Source organism: Leopardus geoffroyi, chromosome A1 (assembly GCF_018350155.1).
Source record: "Leopardus geoffroyi isolate Oge1 chromosome A1, O.geoffroyi_Oge1_pat1.0, whole genome shotgun sequence".
Taxonomy (NCBI): Eukaryota; Metazoa; Chordata; class Mammalia; order Carnivora; family Felidae; genus Leopardus; species Leopardus geoffroyi.
In genome coordinates, this window is record NC_059326.1 from 132,364,410 (window position 1) to 132,392,219 (window position 27,810).

At 34.7% G+C, this 27,810-nt stretch overlaps 1 protein-coding gene across 10 annotated transcripts in view; it reads right to left on the reverse strand.

Moving 5' to 3' along the window:
* ADAMTS6 (ADAM metallopeptidase with thrombospondin type 1 motif 6) overlaps positions 1-27,810 on the reverse strand; it is a 321,406-nt gene that overhangs the window by 160,463 nt on the left and 133,133 nt on the right. The gene's annotated exons all lie outside the window — the stretch shown is intronic.

The window sequence follows — 27,810 nt, forward strand, 5'->3', positions numbered from 1 at the left end:
TCCACTAAAAGGGCCAAAATAATAAAACAGAAAGTGATTATAAAAAATTCAAGAAAACTTTGAGAAATAAAAATGGCTAAAATCTGGGCTGCCTGGGTGGCTCAGTCAGTTGAGCGTCTGACTTAGGCTCGGGTCATGATATCACTGTTCGTGAGTTCCAGCCCCGCATCAGGCTCTGTGCTGACAGCTCAGAGACTGGAGTCTGCTTCGGATTCTGTGTCTTCCTTTCTCTCTGCTCCTCCCCTGTTTGCACTCTGTCTCTCTCTCTCTCTCAAAAATAAATAAACATTAAAAAAATTTTTTTTAAACCAAAATCGCTAAAATCTGGTGTCCTAGGAAAAACTGACACAGAATGACTTCACACACAGCCACACTCTAGTTAACTTAATGGACTACAAAATTAAGATATATTTTGGGCAAGTGGGGCAAAAGAACAAATTACCTATAATGGTAAAACAATCAGATTACCCTCAGATTTCACCATGGTGACATTTAACACCAGCACACCACAGAGTAATGACTTGGACTCAGCCAAACTGAGTATCAAAATCGTTTTGAACAAAAACTCAAGGAATAGAGGTCTCATGAATCATTCTTACAAAAACTGCTACAAGATAAACCTCAGCTTGGTTTGAAATAAACATAAAAATTTAATGGCTTATTGACACTATTTGCGTTTCACAGAAGGCAGAGCATCCAACACAAGTAAAATTCGTAACAAGTCTGATTAACTCCCTTGTCATACCTTCTAATGATATTTTCTTATTTGTTGTTTTGTTTTGTGAGTTTAATTTTAGTCTCACATGCATATTATATGATATATGATATCATGCATACTTAAAAGATAATAAAATATTTACATTTTAAAGAATAATTATAAAGAAACATCCATGTAACCCCTACTAATACTAAATTTAAGAAACATAACATTTTCAGAATAATAAAAGCTTGCCTCTTGCGTTCAACTTTATAATCATCTTCTTTTTCCTCCCTTAAGAAAGAACCATTACCCTGACTTTTGTGGTAAACATCCCTTATGGCATCTCTAAACAATGTATGTTAATTTTACCTGGTTTTTAAGTCTATAGAACTGAAATCACACTGTAGATATTCTTTTATAATTTGCTTCTTTCATTCAACAATTTTTTTTAGAGAATGTCATCTCTGCTGAGCTAACTACATCATTCATTTTCACTTACAGGTTTCCTTTGTAAATATACCATTTAATTATCCACTCTGTGACGATGAATTTGGGATGGTTCTTATTACGGGGCTACTATAGACAATGCCACTATGAGCATTCTTGAATACATCTGAACATATCCCCTGGTCATCTGTAAGAGTATCTTAAGAATGGTTTTTAAATTTTTGGTCTAAGGATCTTTTTATATTCTTTTTTTTTAATTTTTTTTAATGTTTATTTATTTTTGAGACAGAGAGAGACAGAGCATGAATGGGGGAGGGTCAGACAGAGAGGGAGACACAGAATCTGAAACAGGCTCCAGGCTCTGAGCTGTCAGCACAGAGCCCGACACAGGGCTCAAACTCACAGACCGTGAGATCATGACCTGAGCTGAAGTCCGACGCTTAACCGACTGAGCCACCCAGGCACCCCAGGATCTTTTTATATTCTTAAAAATACTAGATAGGGTGCCTGGGTAGCTCAGTGGGTTGAGCGTCGGACTTCAGCTCAGGTCATGATCTTACAAGCCCGCCATCAGGCTTGCTGCTGTCAGCGCAGAGCCCACTTTGGATCCTCTGTCCCCTTCTCTCTGCTCCTCCCCTACCTGCGCTCTTTCAAAAATAAACATTAAAAAAAAATTAGAGATCCAAAAGATCTTTTTTGTTTATGAGGTTTTATGTAGTGACATCATATTAAAAATTAAAGTGAGGACATAAGCATTTTATTTAAAAATATCTTACAAAACAAGAATTTCAGTGAAAAGAGTAGCATTGTTTAATTATATTTTGCTAATCTCTTCAGAGTCTGGCTTACTACACAATAGCTGGGTTCTCTTATCTGCTTTTCATTCCGTCTGTTGTGGTATTTCGTTTTGGTTGAAGTGTATGATGAAAATTTGGCTTCACACTAATATGTGGTTGAAAAAGGGAAGAGTATTTTTATAGCCCTTTCAGATAATGGTAGGGTTTTTTTTTTTTTTTGATACTATATTAAAATTTGACAAATAATTTTTTTAAGTTTACTTATTTATTTTTTAGAGAGAGAGATACAGTGAGTGGAGGAGAGGAAGGGAGACAAAGAGGGAGAGAGAGAATCCCAAGCAAGCTCTGAGCTCTCGGCAGAGCCCCACCCAGGGCTCCATCTCACAAATCATGAGATTATGACCTGAGCCAGACGGTTAACCGATTGAGCCACCCAGGCACGCCAAACTTGACAAATAATTTTTAAAAGGTTAGTTGGAATATTTATTCTGAAACAATATCAATGATCTTTTTTAATTTGGTCTCATTAATAACACGAAACCTCATCAGAAAAGTCTTAAAAAAAAAGAAAAAGAAAAAAGAAAAGCCTTTTAATATTAGGAAGCTGTCAAGTTCATAATGACAGATATAACTTTTCCTAAATTCTGATTTTTGCTTAAAGTTCAAATTTTATCATTGGTAATAAACAGTGTAAGTTGTTTTCCTTGAATAATAAGGTCATTTGTTTACTTTCAAAGTGAATTTCAGCCAACTACCCATAGTTTCTCATTTGTTCTTTCAAATAAAAATTCTGTTCCAGGAAAAAAGCAGCTAGTTCATCTCAAACAATGGCACAAGTGCTTTTCCTGTGACAACCATCAGACTAAGATATGGAGCAAAAAGTGTTTCATATACTTCCCATTTGGGGATACAGAATATTTTATAAAAGATATATATGTAAGGGTCATGCTTCAATAAAAATAAAAATAAAAATAAAAATTCTTCTGCTTTATCAAGAGCATTCTTAAGTAAAACTGACATGGTAGTAACAAATAAAATGACTATTAGTAGGGTTGACTTGACTTATGCTGGGGTACCAGCACTTATACCTACTGGTGATTTTACACAATCATTGTAAACAACAATACAGTTTCAAGAAAAAAAGGGCACATTAGGTCTTAGTGTTATGAAAATAGTTTTTATTTTATTTGTTTGTTTATTTATTTAGAGAGACAGAGAGAGAGCACGAGAGCAGAGGCAGACACAGGGAGAGAGAGGGAATCTTAAATAGGCTCCACACTGTCAGCACAGAGCCTGATGAGGGAACTCGAACTCACCAACTGTGAGATCGTGACCTAAGCCAAGATCAAGAGTAGGAAGCTTAAGTGACTTAGCCACCCAGGCGCCCCATGAAAATAGGTTTGATCTGAAAGTGGTTCAGAAATCCCAGGGATTCATGAACCACAATTTGAGAATTACTGCTTTAGGATATATGTGGAATATAAATTGTTGGGTCATGATAATGCCAAACACCTTTTCAAAGTGGTTACACTAAATAACATTCTTGCCTGCAGTGCGTAAGAACCCTGGTTTCACCACATCTCCACCAACAGATGGTACTGTCAGACTTTTAAATTTGTGCTAATCATGGTGGACATAATTTGTATGTCCTTGATTATTAGGTTGAACACCTTTTTATATGCATATTGACCATTTAGATTTCTTCTTCTGTGAAATGTTCAAGTACTGTGTATATTTAATTTGCATGAGTTGCTTATATCAGCTACATGTGTGCTGCAAACAACTTTTCCTAACCTGTGTCCTGTCTTTTCATTTTATGGTGTTTCTTAATCAGATTTTTAATTTTATTATAGTTAAATTGGTCAATCACATACTTTATGATTAGTGTTCTTTTGTCTTGTTTTTCAAAAGTCCTTCTTTATCCTAAGCTCATGAGGATTTACTTTTATAATATGTTCTAAAGTCTGTAATAGTTTGATTTGCACATTTTTAGGTATTGGTGGATCCTTAGTAAGAGTACATTTACTTTTGTAAGAAACTGCCAAACTGTCTTCCAAAGTATGACTTGACACCAGGATCCATTTTTACTAGTTACTTCAACAAGCAGAAAGAATTTTTTATATTTCATTTTATTCACAGGGCTTAGCATAAAATTAGACTTTAATAATTGTGATGAAGGCTTAGAGGCTTAGTGAAATGGATGAAAAATCTATCAGCAGAGATTCAATTTGGATAAACTGGGTAGATTCACAAGGTTAAAACGCATATCTAATAAACATTTTCTTCTAAAACATGGGGTTCACAGAATCTGACATGAGTTCCATATTCACTATAATGAACTTTGCCTTGTTCTGTCCCTCTTTCTTGCAATTGCCTAACTGTCATTATATAACTCACAGAAAGGCTCAATGAACTCTGTTCATGGGTTCTGGGACCAATTTTGTTCACTGTTACGGAGAATTTAAAGAGATTAAAACCAATAGCTCTGTGGAACAGTATTAAAATATAGCATATTGTTGGTCTGGTTCTCTGGTTTTGAAAATAATTGAAATTGTTAGGCTCTGTTCCCTATTTCTTGCGAAGAAGACACTACCTTACACCCAAATCTTAGTAAATGAATCCATTGTTTATTTCACCTGCTCCCAAGACTCTGAGATCCTGACCAGTATTCCACCTCTTTTTGAGCAGAGATTCCGTTTGAATTTGGGGTATTAAAGTCCTAGGTATGTAATCCAGGTTCCCTTACTCTCCACACTCTGGGATACATACAGCTATCCACAGACTTTCATGCTATTAACAATTTCCTTACTGATTTTCATCTAAGCACTATTACCAGACTAAACTACTGAAGTCCTCACAATATGAATTGGATATATAGGGTGCTAAATTAATTAGTTAAAATAATCTGCTTTAAATAGACCCAACTGGGGTGCCTGCCTGGCTCAATTGGTGGAGCATACAACTCTTGATCTCCTGATTGTGAGTTCAAGACCCATGTTGAGTGGAAAGATGACTTAAAAATAAAAACGTAAAAAATATAATAAAATAAACCCAACTAGGGGCATCTACGTGGCTCAGTCAGTTAAGCATCTGACTCTTGATTCCAGCTTAGGTCATGCTCTCACAGTTCACAAGATCAAGCCCCACATCGGGCTCTGTACTGACATTGTGGAACCTGCTTGAGATTCTCTCTCTCCCTCCCTCTCTGCTCCTCCCCCATTCATTCTTTCTCTCTCTCTCTCAAAATAAATAAATAAACTTTATTAAAAAATTGACACAACTAACTCACTTAGGAAAAAAAAAATCTTATATGTCTTATAGCACAGGAATACATAGTTACATTATTCCAGTTACTTTATACTAGCATGTTATTTTATTCATGGTTTTGTGGGCTTTTATTAAGAATTTGAGGCTTACACTTTGTGCTCCAAGCAAATATACAAGGTTAAGGCCAAAAGGATGAAGAACACAGTGGCTGTGGAGTATGGCTTAAAAAGAAAAAGATGATGCTATTAAGCTTGTTCTATCAGGTTGGACCAAAATCTTTAATAGTTTGATATTAGTTTAATTAATCAGTTAGTTTAGTTTTATATAGCTTAATAGATTTTGGGTGTGGTGTATATTTGTGTGCATTTATATGAACATGTATAATCACCATGGCAAAAATAGGGAAGGTAGCTGGAACAAGGAAACATTTGTCATTATAATCTTCCTTATACTACGGGCAAAAGGTAACTGAATTATTTTATGGCAGCTGAAATTCATACTGGCAAATTACTATAATGGTGTCTGCCTACAGAAATCCATTTCTTTTTTTTTTTCTAGAAAAAGGAAAATCTCAAATATTTGGAGATTAAAGAACACACTTATAAATAACATATGTGTCAAGGAAGTCTTTCTTAAGAGAAATTCAAAAATGAAAACACAACTTATCAAAATTTGTGGGGTTCAGCAAAAGCAGAGCTTCAAGGGAAATTGATAGCACTGAATGCATATATTAGAAAAGAAGAAAGATCTAAAATTAATCATCTAAGCTTCCACCCTAGGAAAATAAAGAAAGAAGATAATTTAAGCCTAAAACATGTAGAAGAAAAGAAATAAAAATTAGATACAAAACTGAAAATACAAAAACCAAAGCTGATTCTCTGAAAAGATCATTAAAATGGATATATCTCTAACCAAGCTAGCCAACTAAAACAAGAAGACACAGAATACCAGTATCAGAAAGATGGTTCACCATTACTGATCCTTTAGACACAAAAAAGCAATAATAAAGGAATACCATGAACATCTCTGTGTTGACAAATATAACTGAAATGCACCAATTCCCTGAAAGACACAAACTATAAAAACTCATACAACAAGAAATTTGTAATCTGAATAGGCCTGTGTATAAACAAATTAAATCAATAATTAATAACCTTCAAAATTAGAAAACACTATGCCCAGATGATTTCACTGGTGAGTTCTAACATTTAAGGAAGAAATTATAGCAGTTTTACACAATATTTTTCAGAAAATAAAAGCAGAGGGAACATTCCTAACTTGTTCTGGAAGGCCAGCATTGCCCTAATACCACAATAAAATAAAGATATTATAAGAAAGGAAAATAAAGACTAATATTTGTTAAGCAACAATCATTTAAAAAAATAATAACTAATCAAATCCAGCAATGTATAAAAAAAAACTATCCACTACAACCAAATGGGATTTATTTCAGGTATTTAAAGCTGATTTAACATTCAAAAAGCAACCAGTGTGCTCCATCATATCCCCAGGCAGAAGACAAAAAATCATATAATCATATCAGTTGATGCAGAAAAACCATTTGACAAACTCCAACTCCCATTCATGGTAAGCTCTCAACAAGCAAAAACTAATAGGTAACTTCCTCAACTTGATAGTATCTAAAAAATAACCCTCTAGTTACCACACTTAATGATGAGAAACTGATGAGATACTTAGGGGTGGTGGCTCAGGTGGTTAAGCGTCGGACTTCAGCTCATGATATCGCGGTTCGTGAGTTCGAGCCTGGCGTTGGGCTCTGTGTTGACAGCTCTGTGTTGACCCTGAAGCCTGCTTTGGTTTCTGTGTCTCCCTCTCCCTCTGCCCCTCCTCTGCTCGCACTCTGTTTCTCTCTCACACAAAAATAAATAAACATTAAAAAAAAAGAGAGAGAGAAACTGGACACTTTAACCCTAAGACTAAGAAATTTATTTTTTTTCTTTTTTGAAATGAATCTCTTTTTTTTTAAGTTTATTTATTTATTTTGAGAGAGAAAAAGTGTAAGTGGGGAGGGCAGAAAGAGGGGAGAGAAAGAATCCAAGCAGGCTCTGTATCATCAGTGCAGAGCCTGACACAGGGCTCCACACGGGGCTCCAATGACAAACCGTGAGATCATGACCTGACCCGAAGTCCAATGCTCAAGCACGAGCTACACAGGTGCCCTTAGACTAAGAACTTTGAAGGAAACTTTGTCCTCTCACCATTCTTTTCAATATCATATTAGAAATCTTAGCCAGTATAGTAAGACAAAAGAGAATGAATGAATGAATGAATGAACGAACGAATTAATGAATGAAAAGATAAAGAGACTGGGAAGAAAGAAATAAAATTGTCTTTGTTCACAGATAACAGGATTGTCTCTGTCCAAAATTCCAAAGAGACAAAAAACAAAAAAAACAACAACAAAAAAAACCCTCCTGAAGTGAATCCACAAGTATAGCAGTCAGAGAATGTGAGGTTGATGTACAAAAGCCAATTGCTGTGCAATATACCAGCACAGAACAATTGTTACTGTAATTTTAAAATACAATATCATCTGCAATAATACCAAGAAAAATCTAGCTATGTATTTAACAAAATATGTACAGAATCTATAAACAGGAAACCACAAAATTCCATGAAAGAAAGCAAAGATCCAAATATATGGAGAGGTATTCTGTGTTCATGGAATGAAATACTCAGTATTGTTGATACTGAATATTGTTATTGAACACTGAAGATGTCAATTCTTCCCAGCTTAATTTCCAGATTCAATGAAATCTCAGTCAAAATGCCAGCAAGCTGTTTTTCATATATAGGCATACACCAGATATACTGAAGGTTCAGTTCCAAACCACAATAAAGATAATGTGTATTATACTTAAAACTAAATATGTAAATATGTATTACATACTTGTAGAGTAATTACAATAATTATTACATTATGTTTTAATGCATGACACAAATATCAAACAAAAATTGAAAAAATCTACTTGAATATTAGAAAGTGCTGAGTTAAAAAGTAATATTATAGAGTGTTTCCTCCATTTCAGACATTACATAACCTACCAGTCTACTCCACACATACCTCGGCATACACTCAAACATCGTGTTCAAAATTTGATTTTAAAATTAAATTAGGCACTTCTAAATCCATTAGACCTAACACTTAAATTACAGACATTTCCTCATTCTTGATGTAACATCAAAGGGAATATTGCTATAAAATTAAAGAATTCAATAATTATTTTATCAATTCTCCAAGTATTTAAAAATGATTATATATATTTTATTATAATGTAATACACGTTTAAGATATTTTCTATATAAGTTCAAAATTCAATATTCACAGTAGCATCAAAAGTTAAGTATGATGTCTGATGCTTGTCTCCCTCTCTCTCTGCCCCTCCCCCATTCATGCTCTCTCTGTCCCAAAAATAAATAAACGTTGAAAAAAAAAAAAAAAAGTTAAGTATGATGTTAAATACAGAGAACAAACTGATGATTGCCAGAGTAGAGGGAGCTGGAGAGAGGGAGGACAAAATGAGTGAAAGGGAGAGGGAGATATAGGTTTCCTGTTATGGAATGAATAAATCATGAGGATAAAAGGTACAGAATTGGAAATATAATCAATGGTGTAGTGATAGACTTATATTGTGCCAGAGGGTAGCTTTACTTGTGGTGAACATACCATAGTATGTTGTACACCTGAAACTAAACTAACAATGTATCACCAATATTTCAGTTAAAAAAAAAAAATACCAGGAGACCCTATGTGGCTCAGTTGGTTAAGGATTGGACTCTTTACTTCAGTTCAGGTTATGGATAGAGCCCTGTGTCAGGCTCTGTGCTGACAGCACGGAGCCTGCTTGGGATTCTTTGTTTCCTTCACTCTCTAAAACTAAACAAATAAATATTTAAAAAAATATATACCAATAAAATACAAACAATAAAATGTAAATATACAGAAAAGTATGGTATTAATTCAAAAGACTAAGTATACAGAGATCAACTGTGAGGTTTCTATTCCTTTTGGATTTAGTATTTAAAGAGCTGTTTTTCCACGGATACAGAGACTGAGTATCTGGTGTACACATTGGGGATGCAAAAATGAGTAAGTAATGGTCCTTATTCTCAAGGAGACAGATGTTAAAAGAGTAGAGGGTTCCTAACTGTCTTAAATATATTTACATTTTCATGCTGAAATACTTCTTAATATAAAAATTTCATAAGTTTGGGGCGCTTGCGTGGCTCAGTCAGTTAAGTGTTTGACTTCGGCTCGGGTCATGATATCGTGGTTCATGAGTTTGAACTCCGTGTCGGGCTCTGTGATGAGAACTCAGAGCCTGGAGCCTGCTTTGGATTCTGCATCTCCCTCTCTCTTTCTGCTCCTCCTCTGCTTGTGTACTCTCTCTCTCCGAAATAATAAATGAATAAACTTACAAAAATAATTTCATAAGTTTAACTACTGTGAGAAAAGCTAAATATAATTTATTTGTCCTAAAATTCTATCTTTCAAGAATTAGAGTATGAAAGTTCAGGTATCATATCTAAATACACCTTGATTCAATTAGCTTTATTATGTGCTCAATTCCTTAGTGACAGTTTTCATATGATAACAAACAGGTTATAAAAAACAGTACTTGGGACAGAAAGCAATTTAAATAGCACTACCAAAACTTAAACTTTAAATGATTACTAGGTATTACTTATGCAGTTCTGATTCTTCTGTTCTTTTCACTTTATGTTAGTTCTCTAAGACCTTACCTTTATAGATGAATTCCAAATTTATATATTTAGACCACAACTATCTCATTAATTTTAGACTTGAACATCCAGGTGCCCTCTGTACATTTCCACCTGGATGTCCTACAGGCTCAATGAAATACAAAAACTGAAATCATAACTTCTTCAATTAAACTGGTTCCACTTTTATTTCAGTGGGAGGTACTAATGTATCTAACCCACTAAGGTTGAAAGATAAGAATAATCCTTAACTTTCCTGTTCTCAACACTCATATTCAATCACTCAATCAAGCATCAAACCCTGCCAATTTTATCTCTTCAATATATTTTTAATCCAACCAAATGCCACCATCCTATTTCCAGCCCTCATTATCTGTAAACTGTACAGCAGAAATGTTTAGAAGTCAACCTAGAGCCAGAGAGCTTGCCTTCAACCTGAGCTTAACCATTTAATTTCTTTGTCTCATTTAATTCATCTGTATAATGGGGAAAATATTTATGGTTGTGTGTATTCACTGTGCCTAACATACTTCTGGGACATGACAATGACCATCTAAAATAATATTAGTAGTATTAATTTACATAACTGCAACAGCATGTTTTCCCCTATCAAAATCATATCTCAAGCAGTGTCTAGAGTAACCTAATCTAAAATGAAATCTGCCATACTATCTCTGTTAAAAATTACTCATTGCCTTTCCACTGTCCTAAGAGATTATAGGCAAGATCTTTATTATGAATACAGGGCCCTGTCCTTCTTATTTACCTCACCAGTTTCATCTCACAATTTCTTGTTTAGGTATTTCACCATCTGGCACCATTAAACTCCATGTAGTCATCATGCTGCATCATGTTCCTTTAAAAAATTTGTTAATGTTTATTTATTTTTGAAAGAGAGAGAGTATGTGAGCAGGGGAGGGGTAGACAGAGAGAGGGAGCCACAGAATCTGAAGCAGTCTCCAGTCTCCAGGCTCCAAGCTGTCAGCACAGAGCCCAACGTGGGGCTTGAACCCATGAACCGCAAGATCATGACCTGAGCCAAAGTCGGATGCTTAACCAACTGAGCCACCTAGGTGCCCCAATGAAGTGTCACAATTTTATTTGAATATAAACTATGATAAATTAAACAACATTGTAAACCATAAATCTATCAACAGACAGATAGATAAGGGAGGTATAATTAATAAGCCAATAGTGAAGATAAAATGAATTAAGAGAGAAAAATGAAACAAAAACAAATAGAAAAACTAGGCAACAAGCAGCTAGATTAAAGACCAAAACCCACTAATTACATTAAATGTAAATGAACAAAAAAATAAAATAAAAAATGGAAATTGTCAAACTGGATAAAAAAAGCAAAACCCAACTACAAGTTGTCCAAAAGAAATCCACTTTAAATATAAAGACACGGGGTAGGGGCACCTGGGTGGCTCAGTCATTTAAACGTCTGACTTCAGCTTAGGTCATGATCTCATAGTCTGTGACTTCAAGCCCCGTGTCGGGCTCTGTGCTGACAACTCAGAGCCTGGAGCCTGCTTCGGATTCCATGTCTCCCTCTCTCCTGCTCCCCCCCTAACCCCCACCCATGCTCTGTCTCTCTCTCTCTCTATTTCTCTCAAAAATAAAATAAACATTAAAAAAGTAAATATAAAAATATAAGTAAATCTATAGTAAAAGGATAAAAAAAGACATACCATGGAAACAATAAGATGAAAGCTACAGTCACCATATTAATGACAAAAAGGTTTCAGAAAAGTAATGTTACTAAGGACAAAAAATGATATTTCATAATGATAAAGAATTGATTAATCAAGAAGACAATCTATTTGTGAATGCATGTATTTATAAAACTTGAAAATATATGAAATAAAACTGACAGAAATAAAAGGAGAAATAGACAAATGTATACATTTGTTGAGATTTCAATACTTCTTTATTAAAAATTGATAGATCAATAATAAAAAAAAAGCTGTAACAATATAGGAAACTTGAACACTATCAAACAAATGGATCTAAGTGAAAATGCTAGAGCACTCCACCCAACAGCAATAAATAATGCTCTCTTTTCAAGGATGTAAGACACATTCACCAAGATAGAAAACATGATGGACCATAAAGCAAGTTTCAAAATAGAAGGCTCAAAATAATGGACAATATTATTTGACCATAATCTAAGAAGAAATCACACAAAATATACAGTGTTAAGTATATGAAAATAGAAACACAGAATAATGAAATGTCATACACTGCTGAAGAGAGCCCAAAAAGAAATTTATAGCTTTAAGTCCTTTCTTATGAAAGTCAGGAGATGTAAAATTGATGAACTAAGCTTCTACCTTAAAAAGATTAAAAAAAAAAAAAAAATGAAGCGGCCTGGGTGGCTCAGTGGATAAGCATCCGACTTTGGCTCAGGTCATGATCTTTCAGATTCTGTGTCTCCCTCTCCCTCTGCCCTTCCCCTGCCTGCACTCTGTCTCTCTCTTTTTCAAATATAAATAAGCATTGGAAAAAAATTTTAAATAAATAAAAGATTCAAAAAAAGAAGTATTTAACCCTAAAGTAAAAATAAGAAAGGGAAAAAATAGAGTAGAACAATATAATTTTTATATGAGCATTTTTTCAATAGAAAAAAATCAATGAAATAAAAAATCTGTTTCTTTTTAAAGAAAACAAAAGAATTTAAAAACCTAAAGCTATAGTGATCAAGAAGAAAAGGAGTGACATCAGCAAGATGGAAAAATAGGTAATTCCTGACTTTAGTCCCTTTTACAGAAAAAGCAACTAGCAAATATACATAGGTAAGATACCTTTCTGAACATCTCAGAACTCAGGGATGAAACAGAAGTACCCCCTTAAACAACGAAAACAAAAATAATAAGAAAAAACACATTAGAGAGGTCAGAGGAACAGTTTTACTTTGATTATATCATCCTTCTCCCAGGCCTATGCAGCACTGAACCAATTGGGTCCCCTGAGCTTAGTTTCTCCAGTGGAAAAAAGAGAGCCCAAGGTGGCCATCCACCTTTCCCAGAATGCCAGGGCATTTACCACGAGACCCTCTTAGATGCTGCCTCATAGGGATCACTGAGGGAATCTGCCAAAGACACAGAAAGGACACAAGTTTACAGCAATTAGCACTTCACATTACTGCTAGAGATGCCCCCTTAGCAGAGATCCCAACCAATGGCTCAAGTCCAGTGCAGAGCAGAGCCAGTGGCCTTTTCAGGCTGAGCAACTTGATCAATAGTTCTATTAGATTTGCTTCCCACCCATTGGCTTGTCTCAGTCATAGACCCATTCTAGAGACACACCCGCACAAGTAAGCAAGTCACTGGTTCTGACTACTGCTGAGCACAGCTTCCAGGAAGCCTGAACAGTGATGCCAGGGAGCCATGCAGCACATATCACAGCCAGCCATGGCAAGAATGCACATCAGTAGCCCCACAACACTGCTGTGAAAGATTGGAAAAGGAAATGGCTTCCTCAAATGCACAGATACCAATGCAATGATACAAAGATCACAAGGAATCAAGTAAATTTCTACAATCAAAGGACACTAATAAGCACTAATAACTGGCCTTAAAGAAATAGAGATCTATGAACTGTATAACAGAAAATTCAGAATAATTCTTTTAAAGAAATTCAGTGAACTTCAAGAAAACACAGATAGATGACTAAATGAAATTAGAAAAACACCTCATGAACAAAATGAGGGGTTTAATAACAAAAAATAGAGACCATTAAAAAACAAACACACAAAAAACTCAGAAATCCTCGAGCTAAAGAACATGACTGAAGAATTCAATAGAGAACTTCAACACCAGATTCAACAAAGCAGAAGAAAGGACGAGTGAATTCAAAGACAAGTCAGTTGAAGTAGCATCAGAGGAGCAAAATAAATAAATAAATAAAAACTGTGAAGAAAGCCTATGTGAATAGCAGAATATCATTCTGTAAAATACCATTATGTTAAATCATTAAAAGAAACTGTCTATGCATTACTGAAGTCCCAAAAGAGATGAGTGGGAGAAAAGGGCAGAAAGCTTACTTATAGAAACTTTCCAAATCTGGGGAGAGATTTGGACATCCAACTTCATGACGCTCATAAGTGCACAAATAGTTCCAACTGAAAAATATCTATTCCAAGACAAAATAAAATCATCTAAAGGGGTGCCTGGGTGGCTCATTCGATTGAGCATCTGATTTTGGCTCAGGCAATTCATGGTTTGTGAGTTTGAGCCCCGCACTGGACTCTCTACTGTCAGTGCAAAGCCTGCTTCTGATCCTCTGTCCATCCCCACTCTGACCTTCTCCAGCTCTCGTGTGCTTATGTGCATGTGTCCTCTCTCTCTCAGAAATAAATAAACGTTAAAAAAAACTGTCTAAAATCAAAGACAAAGAGGTAATTTTAAAAGCAGTGAGAAAAAAATTCCTCACATACAAGGGAAGTCCCATCAATTATCAGCACATTTCTCAGGAGAAACCTTGCAACCAAGAGAGACAGGAATATATTCAAAGAGCTGAAAGAAAAAAACTGCCAACTAAGAACACTTAATCGGGCAAAGCTGTCCTTCAGAAATGAAGGAGTTATAAAAACTTTCCAGGCCTAAAAAGGATGAGGTAGTTCATCATCACTAGACCTGTTTTACAAGAAATGCTTAAAGGAATTCTTCAAACTGAAATGACAGAATGCGGATAAATAACATGAGAACACAATGAAAATATAAAACACACAAAAGGAAAGTATATAGGCAAATTCAGAATATTCAAATATTATATTATGATAGTATGTTAACTCTAGTATAAAGGTTAAAGAACAAATAAAAGTATAAAAATAACTACAGCTATAATAATTTTAATTGATATACCATATAAAAATATTTAAATTGTGACATAATATATAAAATATGGTGGAAAGATTATAAAAGGAGAGAAAAGTTTTTGTATGTAATCAAAGTTAAGTTGTTATCAGCTTACAATAGACTGTTATACCTATAATGTTTTATGTAAAGGTCATGGTAATCACAAAGCAAAAACCTACTGTAGATATACAAAAGATAAATAAAAGGGAATCAAAACTAAGCACCACAGATAATTACCAATTCACAAAGGAAGACAGTAAGAGAGAAAGAAAGGAACAAAGCAATTACCAAAGACCAGCAAACAAATAATAAGATGGCACTACTAAGTCTTACATATTGATAGTTACTTTAAATGTATATGGATTGAATTCTCCAATCAAAAAACATGGAGTGGCTAAATGGATAAAAAAAAAAAAAAAAAAAAAAAAAAGACTGAACTAGTCACTGCCTATAGAAGACTCATGTCAGCTTTTTTTAAGAAGTATTTTATTTTATTTATTTATTTTTTTTTATTTTTTTTTTCAACGTTTATTTATTTTTGGGACAGAGAGAGACAGAGCATGAACGGGGGAGGGGCAGAGAGAGAGGGAGACACAGAATCGGAAACAGGCTCCAGGCTCTGAGCCATCAGCCCAGAGCCCGACGCGGGGCTCGAACTCACGGACCGCGAGATCGTGACCTGGCTGAAGTCGGACGCTTAACCGACTGCGCCACCCAGGCGCCCCTCATGTCAGCTTTAAGGAAAGAAATAGGTGCAAAGTGAAGAGATGGAAAAAAGACATCCCATGCAAATGTTAACCAAAAGATAATAGAGATAGCTAAACTTCTACCAGACAAAACAGACTTTAATTCAAAAGCTGTAATAGGAGACAAAGTAGCTCATATACAATAGCAAAGGCATCAATTTATCAAGAGGATGTAACTATTATAAATGTTTACACACTCAACATTAGATTCGCTAAATATATAAAACAAATACAAACAGAACTAAAACAATAAATAAACAACAATACAATAATTGCTGGGGACTGCAATACCTCATTTTTAACAATGATCACTCAGACAGAAAATGAAGAAACATCTGACTCAAACTACACTTTAGACCAAATGGTCCTAAAAGACTTAAACAGATCGTTCTATCCAACATTAGCAAAATACACATTCTTCTCAAGCATCCACAAAACATTCACCAGGATAGATCACACAATAGGTCACAACACAAGTCTTAAATTTAAAAAAATTGAATTTACAATAGCCAAATTATAGAAACAGCCAAAGTGTCCATCTATAGATGAACAGATAAGTATGTGGTATACACACACACACACACACACACACACACACACACACACGAATGCCATTCAGCCATAAAAAAGGAATGAAATCTTGCCATTTACAACAACATGGATGGAGGTAGAGAGTATAATGCTAAGTGAAGTAAGTCAGTCAGAGAAAGACAAATACCATACGATTTCACTCCTATGTGGAATTTAAGAAACAAAATAAGCAAGCAAAGGAAAAAAAACAAAAAAACAGAGACAAACCAAGAACAGACTCTTAACTATAGAGAACAAACTGATGGTTACCAGAGGAGAGGTGGGTGGGGGGATGGGTGAAACAGGTGAAAGGGATTAAAGATACACTTATCATGATGAGCACTAAGTAATGTACAGAATTGTCAAATCACTATATTGTACCCCTGAAACTAATATAACACTGTATGTTCACTATACTGGAATTAAAATAAAAAACTTAATAAAAATAATAGTGTATATAGTACATGTGCATACATCCATTAACAAAAAAAAAAAAACAATGGATGGAATAGCACAATTTTAATTTCAGTTATGATGAGACTGTTGAGTGTTGGTATATTTTTTAAGTTTATTAATTTATTTATGTAATCGCTATAGCCAACGTTGGCCTTTAACTCAGAACCGCAAAATCAAGAGTCATGCACTCCTCTGACTTAGCCAGCCAGGCGCATGACTGGTGTTGATATTTTTGGCTTCTACATTTAGCACAATGATAAACATTGACTAAATTAAGTATGGATTGTATTTATGATAAAAACTGTATCCCCTAAATTTTTTTTAATTTTGAAATCATTTTTTAAAATTTTATTTTTTATTTTTTAAAATTTACATCCAAATTAGTTAGCATATAGTGAAACAATGATTTCAGGAGTAGATTCCTTAATGTCCCTTACCCATTTAGCCCATCCCCCCCCCCACAACCCCTCCAGCATCCCTCAGTTTGTTCTCCATGTTTATGAGTCTCTTCTGTTTTGTCTCCCTCCCTGTTAAGACTCTTATGACCACAGTGTAGTATGATACTAAGAATCAACAAGAATAAGGCAGGAAAATGCACTAAAACATGGAAGTTCAACAACACACTGCAGGACAATAAATGGGTCAAAGAAGAAATCAAAAATATAATAAAAAAACTACTTTGAGACAAACATAAATGGAAAAACAACAACCAAAACTTGTGATAGCAGCAAAAGCAATTCTTTCTTTAAATTTTTTTAATGTTTATATACAGAGTGTGCACAGAGTGTGCACATGTGAGGGGTGGGGTAGAAAGTGAGGAGGAGAGAAAAAATCCCAAGCAGGCTCCTCACTGTCAGCACAGAGCGTGATGTAGGGTTCAGTCTCATGAACCATGAGATTATGACCTGAGCTGAAATCAAGAGTCAGATGCTCAACCTACTGAGCCACCCAGGCACCCCAGCAAAAACAATTCTAAGAGGGAAGAGTACAGTGATAAATGCTGACCTTACAAAAAAAGAAAGATCACAAATAAACAATCTAATTTCGTGCCTCAAAAAACTAGAAAAAAAAGGGAACAAAATAAGGCCAAATTTTGTAGGAAAAATAACAAAGATCATAGCAGAAATAAATGAGTGAGAGACTAGAAAATCAATGATAATATCAATAAAATCAAGAACTTCTTTTTTGAAAAGACAGGCCAAACTGACAGAACTTTAACTAGAGTAACTAGGAAAAACAAAATAAAACTTAGAAAAATATAGTCAGAAATGAATGAAAAGACGTTACAATTGATAACCACAGAAATACAAAAATCATTAGGCACTAGTACAAACAAGTATACACCAATAAATTATATAAGGTAGAAGAAAAGGAAAAATTCCTAAAAAAAGTAAAAACCCACTAAAACTGAATCATGAAGAAATAGAAATCCTGAACAGACCAATAACAAGTAAGGAGATAGATCAATAATCCAAAACCTCCCAAAAGAGAAAAATCCAGGGACAGATAAATTCACTGGTGATTTCTACCGAACATTTAAAGAACAATTAATGTCAGGGCACCTGGCTGGCTCAGTCAGTAGAGGATGTGACTCTTGATTTCAGGGTTGTGAGTTCAAGCCCCATATTGGGTGTAGCAATTACTTAAACATAAAATCTTAAAAAAAAAAAAATGCCAATCCTTCTTAAACTCTTCCAAAAAACTGAACAGCAGCAAACACTCCCAAACTCTTTTACAAGGCCAGCATTACCCTGATAGTAAGAACAGAAGAATACATTCAGAAGAAGGAAATTAGAGGCCAATGTCCCTGATGAATATAGACACAAAAATGTTCAACAAAATAGTAGCAGAATGAATTGAACAATACCTTAAAATATTCACAAACCATGATCAAGTAGGATTCATCCTTAAGATACAAGCATGGCTCAACACATGCAAATCAATAAATTTGATACATCTCATTAATAGAATGAAAATTAAAAAACATGAGGATCTCAGTTAAAAAAAGCATTTAACAAAATTCAACATCTTTTCATCATAAAAACTTTATTTATTTATTTTGAGAGAGAGAGAGCGCTTGCGAGCAGGGGACAGGAAGAGAGAGAGGAAGACAGAGAATCCCAAGCAGGCTCCATGCTATAAGCGCAGAGCCCAACATGGGTCTCAACCTCACAAACTATGAGATCATGACCCGAGCCGAAATGAAGGGTCAGATGCTAAACCAACTGAGCTACCTAGGTGCCCCCTTTTCATCATAAAAACTATTAACCAAGTAGGTGTATAGAAGGAACCAACCTCAACATCATAAAAGCCATATATAATGGGCCCACAGCTATATTATAATCAATGGTGAAAAGTTTTATGCTTTTCCTCTAAAATCAGGAACAAGACAAGTATATCCGCCATACTCCCACCACTCCTATTCAACTTAGCACTGTAAGTGCTAGCCAGACCAATCAGGCAACAAAAAGAAAGACATCCAATTGGAAATAAAGAAGTAAAATTATCTCTGTTCACAGATGACATGATCTTGAATACAGAAAATCCAAAAGACTCCACCAAAAAATGGTTAGAACTAATAAATTCACTAAATTAGATTACAAAAATCAACATACAAAAATCAGTGGTGTTTCTCTACACCAGAATAATGAACAATCTGAAAAAGAAATAAAGAAAACTATCCCATATACAGTAGAAACAAAAACTATAAAATAATTAGAGGGGTGCTTGGGTGGCTCAGTCAATTAAGTGTCCAACTTCAGCTCAGGTCATGATCTCACGGTTCATGAGTTCGAGCCCCGCATCAGGCTCTGTGCTGACAGCTCAGAGCCTGGAGCCTGCTTTGGATTCTGTGTCTCTCTTCCTCTCTGCCCCTTCCTCACTTGTGCTCTGCCTCTCTCTCTGTCTCTCAAAAATAAATAAACACATTAAAATTTTCTTAAATAAAAAACAAATAAACAAAACTATAAAGTAATTAGAAATAAATTTAATCAGGGGCACCTAGCTGGCTCAGTCAGTAGAACTCATGACTCTTGACCTTGGGATCATGAATTCAAGTTATACATTGGGTTACAGCTTACACAAAATAAAAAGGTAAATTAAATTAAAATTTAAAAATACAGAGGTAAAAGAACTGTATACTGAAGACAATAAGAGATTGATAGAAGAAATATTGTTAAAATGTTCAAACTAGCCAAAACCATCTATAGGATCAATACAATTCCTATCAAAATTCCAATGACATTTTTCACAGAAATCTTAATATTTGTATGAAATGACAAAAGACCCAAAGATTGCCAAGGCAATCTTGAAAAAGAAAAAAGCTGGTGGCATCACAACACTGGAGGCCATGGAAGAGAACAGGGAACCCAAACACACACACACACACACACACACACACACACACACACAAACACACACACACACACAAACATACACATGTGGTCAACTAACATTTTAAAAGGGTGCCAAGAAAGAAAACCAAAGCAGGAGGCATCACAATCCCAGACTTCAAGCTATACTACAAAGCTGTAATCACCAAGACAGTATGGTACTGGCACAAAAACAGACACTCAGATCAATGGAACAGAATAGAAAACCCAGAAATGGACCCACAGACGTATGGCCAACTAATCTTTGACAAACAGGAAAGAATATCCAATGGAATAAAGACAGTCTCTTCAGCAAGTGGTGCTGGGAAAACTGGACAGCGACATGCAGAAAAATGAACCTGGACCACTTTCTTACACCATACACAAAAATAAACTCAAAATAGATGAAAGACCTAAATGTAAGACAGGAAGCTATCAAAATCCTCAAGGAGAAAGCAGGCAAAAACCTCTTTGACCTCAGCCGCAGCAACTTCTTACTCAACATGTCTCTGAAGGCAAGGGAAACAAAAGCAAAAATGAACTACTGGGACCTCATCAAAATAAAAAGCTTCTGTACAGTGAAGATAACAATCAGCAAAACTAAAAGGCAACCAACAGAATGGGAGAAGATATTTGCAAATGACATATCAGATAAAGGGTTAGTATCCAAAATCTATAAAGAACTTATCAAACTCAACACCCAAAAAACAAATAATCCAGTGAAGAAATGGGCAAAAGATATGAATAGACATTTCTTCAAAGAAGACATCCAGATGACCAACTGACACAAGAAAAAATGCTCAATATCACTCATCATCAGGGAAATACAAATCAAAACCACCATGAGATACCACCTCACACCTATCAGAATGGCTAACATTAACAACTCAGGCAACAACAGATGTTGGCAAGGATGTGGAGAAAGAGGATCTCTTTTGCAATGTTGGTGGGAATGCAAGCTGGTGCAGCCACTCTGGAAAACAGTATGGAGGTTCCTCAAAAAATTTAAAATAGAACTACCCTACGACCCAGCAATTGTACTACTAGGTATTTATCCAAAGGATACAAGTATGCTGTTTTGAAGGGATACATGCATCCCCGTGTTGATAGCAGCACTATCAACAATAGCCAAAGTATGGAAAGAGGCCAAATGTCCATCGATGCATGAATGGATAAAGAAAATGTGTTTTATACACACACACACACACACACACACACACACACACATAATGGAGTATCACTCAGCAATCAAAAAGAATGAAATCTTGCCATTTTCAACTACGTGGATGAAACCGGAGGGTATTATGCTAAGTGAAATTAGTCAGAGAAAGACAAATATCATGTGACTTCACTCACATGAGGACTTTAAGAGACAAAAGAGATGAACATAAGGGAAGGGAAACAAAAATAATATAAAAACAGGGAGGGGGGCACAACAGAAGAGACTCATAAATATGGAGAACAAATTCAGGGTTACTGGAGGGGTTGTGGGAGGGGGGATGGGCTAAATGGGTAAGGGGCACTAAGGAATCTACTCCTGAAATCATTGTTTCACTATATGCTAACTAATTTGCATGTAAATTTTAAAAAATAAAAAATAAAAATAAGTAAATAAATAAAAATAAAAAATAAAAGGGTGCCAAGAATACTCAATGGGAAAAGAATAGTCCTCCATAGTAAATGGGGTGGAAAAAATTGGACTGCAAAAAAATGAAACTGGATGCCTATCTTGCACAACTCATAAGAATTAACTCAAAATGAGTTAAAGATTTAAGCATAAGACCTAGAAGAAATTATAGGGGAAAAGTGTTTTCAACATCACCAATCATCTGGGAAATGCATATCAAAACTACAATGAGATATCACATCACACCTGTTCGAAGGGTTAATAGGAAAAGACAATAGATTACAAAAGTCAGTAAGAAAGGGAAGAAAAGGGAACCCTTGTTGATGGGAATGTAAATTAGTATAGCCACTATGGAAAACAGTTTGGAGGTTCTTCAAAAAAGTAACAGTAGAACTACCATATGATCCAGAAATCCCACTTGTGGGTATACAGCCAAGGGAAATGAAATGACTATCTCAAATAGATGTTCATTGGAGAACTAATTACAATAGCCACAATATAGAAACAATCTAAGTGTCCATCAAGGGATAAATGGATAAAGAAAATGTGGTATATAGATCCACAGACACACACACACACACACACACACACACACACACACACACACACGAATATTGTTCAGTCATAAAAAGAAAGAAAATCCTGTCATTTGGTTCAATGAAGATGAACCTTGAGGGAATTACAAGTGAAATAAGTCAGATTGAAGACAAATACTGTGTGATCTCACTTATATGTATAATCTAAAAAAGCTGAAATCCTAGAAACAGTAAGTAGACTAGTGGTTGTCAGGGACTAGAGTGTGAAGGAAAATGGAGGTATTCAAAGTGTACAACTTCCAGTTATCCGATGAATAAATTCTGGAGGTCTTGTGTAGAGTATCATGACTATAGTTGACAATACTGTATTGTATACTTGAAATTTGCTAGGAGAGTGGATTTTGAATGCTCTCACCACACACACAAGAAAAGGTAATTAATTATATGATGTGATGGATGTGTTAACTAACCTTATCATGGTAATCATTTCACAATATATATGTGTATCAAATCATCACGTTGTACACCTTAAACTTATACAATGTTATATGTCAATTATATCTCAATAAAGCTGGAAAAAAAAGAAAAAAGGAGAAAACACAAATTACAAATATCAAGAATGAATGGTGGAACATCATTATTCATATGACAGACATTAAAAAAGACAAGGGATTATTATAAACTGCATGATAAATTGACAATTTAGTTAAAATAGTCTAAATGCTTTGAAAGACATAATTAACAAAAAAAACTCAAAAGATTTAGATAATGTGCTATCCTATATTTAATTTAAAAACCAAATTATTAATCAATAATCTTCCCATAATGAAAATTCCAGGCTCAGATGGCTTCATTGGTGGATTCTACCAAACACTTAAGGAAGAAATAACATTAACCTTATGTGTACAAACTCTTCCAGAAAATAGAGCAATTTATATGACTAACTTTATTGTAACACTAAAACTCAACTCAATTTAATTTGTATGACTAACTTTATTCTGATACAGAACTCAACAAAGATATTAAAACTACAAACCAACCAATTTTTTAAAAGATTGTGCTAAAATAACTAGATATCCATGAGAAAAAAAGGGACCTGAGTTTTTACCTCACACTACACAAAAAATTAACTCAAAATGGATCATAGATCTTAATATAAAAAGCTAAAAGTATAAAACTTCTAGACAAAAATACAGAAGAAAACGTTTACAATTTTGAAGTAGGCAAAGACATTTCAGGACACAAAAAACACAAGCCATAAAAGAAAAATTTTTTTAATTACACTTCATCAAAATTTTTAAATTCTGTTTTTTTTTTTACAAAATACCATAAAAAAAATGAATGGCAAACAACAGACCTGGAGAAGATAGTCACAGTCACATTATGTATATATGACAAAGACTTTTACCCAGGATATATTGAGAAATCTTGCAACTCAATAAGAAGAAAACACCACAGTTAAAAAGAAAAAGTGGGAAAAAGATTTTGACTAGATATTCAAAGAAGATAATGAATGACAAATAAGTACATGAAAAGATGCTCATCATCACTAACATCATTATTTACCAGAAAATAGTTGCTTAACTAATTAAAATTACAATGAGATGCCACTGAAATGCATAATAATGGCTAAAATTAAAAAGACAAAAACAAATGTTGGCAAGGATCTTGAAGTAATCAGAACTCTCAGAGATTGCTAGTGAGAATGTAAAATGGTATAGAGACACTTTGAAAACCAGTTTATGATACAGTGAACCTAACACATACCATACTACCAACAGTACCACCCAAGAGAGATGAAAATATATGTCCAAACAAATACGCGTACATGGATGTTCACAGCAGTTCTATCATCATAATAGCCCCAAACTAGAAAAAACCTAAAATGTGGTAGGTGCTATCATTATCGATAGGGAATATTATTCAGAAAACAACAACAACAACAAAGCTACTGGTACACACAACATGGGTGAATCTCCAAAGCATTATGCTAAGGGAAAGAAACTAATCACAAAAGAGTACCCACTATATAAGTCCACTTAAATGAAACTATAGAAAAGACAAGGCTAATCTATAGTGATGGAAAGTAGATCTGTGGCTGTCTGGGCCCAGAGAAAAGGTGGAGACTGACTATAAAAGGGAATAAGGGGACTTGTTCAGATAATGGAAATGTTGATATCTTGATTATGGTGGTGGTTAAACGGTAATATACATTTGCCAAAATTCACTGATCCATACTCAAAATGTATGCATATTTATTGTATGTAAATTATACCAAAATAATGTTTTAAAATGTACTCATGGGAAAGCAAACTCTTCCAGAAAATAGAATACTTCTTCACTCATTTATAAGACTAACATTATTTTGACATCAAAACTAGACAAAAAGCATTAATGTCCCAAATACAGTCTCAAATATTAAGAATCCCTCAGTGTATGTTAATTATTAGCCTTCTATTATGAAAGTAGAGCCCTAATCAAGCATTTAGAGACAACCTAAGTACTTGCAACAGGAGAAGGCAAGTTCAGATAAAAGAAAATAGTAATAAGAGCTTCCTAATACAGGTAGCCTAATTTACCATTTTGTCATGAAGTCTGCCACATTTCTCCCTAAAAAAAAAAAAAAAAAATCATCTCCTAACCAATCTTCTATATCCCTATCGGTAAGACCAAACATTGGTACTGATTTCCAAAAGCAAGGCCAATATACACCTGCAGCTTTTGCTAAAACGTTTAACACTTCCATAAATTCTCTCAAAATCAGAGTTATAGTTCATTAAATCATGATTAATTAATAAATGAGTTAAGTTAATTAAAAGATTTATGATCTTAGGACCTATTCTTTTTTGTGAGAAAATATCAGACATGTACAATAGTAGAAAGAGTGGCATAATGAACTCCCATTCATACATTTTCAAGATGATAAAATTCAAGATGCTATTCTTGCCTTATCTTTCTCTTTTTCATTTTCTTTTCAAAGTAAATCTCAGACATCCTGTCACGTCAGTCCTGCATATTGAAATATGCATCTCAAATAACTATGACAATTTTTAAGATCTTTTTAAGATTATTTATTCTTATACCATGTGGAAACATCAGACTTTTCTCAACATAAAGAAGTCTGGTTGAATTCTTGCCACCCCCTTTCAACATCATAATTTTTTTAATTGCTGAAATTTTTTCAATTTTTTCAATTGCTGAAATCTATGGCAACTAGTTTATTAACAAAAAAAATATTTCAATGAACATTCATTTCTATAAGGTTCATTAATTGCCTTTGGCTTATAGCTACATTACAGCTAGACATGTTACTTAAATATTGCATAAACCTCAATCTTTCTTGTTTTCACAAAGCCATGGAGAGAAATAAAAGTGGTCACTAATGGGGCGCCTGGGTGGCTCAGTCGGTTAAGTCTCCGACTTCAGCTCAGGTCACGATCTCGCGGTCCGTGAGTTCGAGCCCCGTGTCAGGCTCTGGGCTGATGGCTCAGAGCCTGGAGCCTGTTTCTGATTCTGTGTCTTCCTCTCTCTCTGCCCCTCCCCCATTCATGCTCTGTCTCTCTCTGTCCCAAAAATAAAATAAACGTTAAAAAAAAAAAAAAAGTGGTCACTAATTCAATTCCTGTATGGTCCACCCCCCACCCCCACCAATAAAAGTGGTCACCAAGGCCTACTCAAGGAAAAATTTGTCCCATAGCTGTTTAAAATGGATATTCTATACCTACACAAGTATACAGTGGGTGCAAAACCATATTCTACACAATGTAAAGAATACATTGAAAATCTTCAGTCTAGTGATTCAATGAGGGCACTTCTCAATAATTTATAGTCAAATATTCTTCACTGTGATGAACCTGCAGATAATGTCACATCACTTACAATCCATCCTACTAAATGATACAAGTTATAAAAATTCAGCACACTCTAACTGAAAACTATACCTGATATATTTACCATGGCTGTTGCTTTCTTTCAGGAAGAATAGGGGATTGTATTTTAGTGATGCCATGAGTTGTGCCAGAGTTGACTTGCTAAGTTCCTTAAAGCTAAGCCCAAGATCTTAAAAACAAGTCAAGGGATCTCCATCCATGAAATAGATTTTCCTTAAGTGACCAAATAATAATTTGTTACATTGAAAAAGATATGTTAGATATATCCCGCCTCATTGTCTGGGGAAAAGGGAATAGAGGAAACTGACCCATTAATCAACTGGACATGGAAAGATAGCTGATTTTTAGTTTGTCAAATAACATTTTTAAATGGAAGAATTTCTTCTGGCTCTCAACATAAAGCATTTTGTAGATTCCCCACCTCCTCATTTTTTAGCAGTTGCATTATCAAACAAGAATTAGTTGCGAAATAAAGTTATTCCAGAGCATATAAATCTTAAAAGGTATATTGATACTCTACTTCTCTTTCATAATCTTCTACATAAGGTACAAACCATTCATCTTACAAAGAATTAGAAGGAATTACCCAAGAGGCCAAAAACAACAAAAAGGACTCTAGGAATTCTGACAGAGAAGGTCAGTTAGAATCTTCATCTTAATAAAAGATACAAAGAAAGATAAACCCTCACTTCAGCTATTAAGTACATACAAGAATGAGCCTTACAATGCATATGCTGACACTGACTAACTTATGACTGCATGTGGAAATGGTGCTCCCATACATACATAATTTATCCACTGTATGTTACTTGTCCTAACCTTTCGATGTAATTGAATCTAACGGAACCTATTAAATTCAGTCTGGTTGCATAAGATTATGACAGTCATTAATGAGCCAGAGTTTTAAGTGCGTTGAAGATAAACTGACTGGTTCAGAGGCTTTCCCCTTTTGTACTCCTGCTGTTTATTGCAATGGAAACTAGAATACCAATATTTTTAAGACTTCATTAAAACTGTAATACTGACTTTTCCTCATGTCTGAATCAAGTTAGGTTTAAACTTGCTAGTCACTTGCATTTACATAAATCAACACTAATTTGGTATAATTTAAATTGCAATCTTCAAAATAATGCAACAGACTGACTCAATTTCACTCTCCACTTTGAAAAAAAAAATAGCTGAACTACAGATTTATCTTAGGAATGACCTCTGAGGCAAGTGTATAATAAACATTCATTTCTATTTGTTCTTCTTTTCCCCCATCCATTTCTCTACCAAAAAAGTAGACTGTAAAACTTAAATCATACAAATGCCAGGAGTTCCTGCAAATAGGCTGCTTGTTTTACTTAAAACTGTTTGACTATCCTTTTACAGTTTTTAAATTTCTCTTCTTCCACATGAGCAGGCTTTTACATTTACTACTGCCTGTTGCTTGAAATAAAGTAAGGATTTTACTGCTATGTGTGTGTATTCGGGGGGACAGCCATAGGACAGTTTGGGGCACAGATTTATTTAAAGCAAATATTAAAAACTCCAGAGCCTCCTAAAAAGTGATGAAAATGATGTCTCACTGATCTCTGTAACATCACTTTTGATTGTGTGTGTGTGTGTGTGTGTGTGTGTGTGTATGTGTGTGTGTGTTTCAGTGGCATACAAGTACACCTGAAAACACAAGTTACACAGCATCAATTGCACAAACTTTATGTCTGGAAAAGGTATGTTCACAGCTGTATGAAGAGTGAAAAGTCAAAGCAGACTTTATGGTAGCAGTGTCAATAGTGATTTTAAAATATATAGG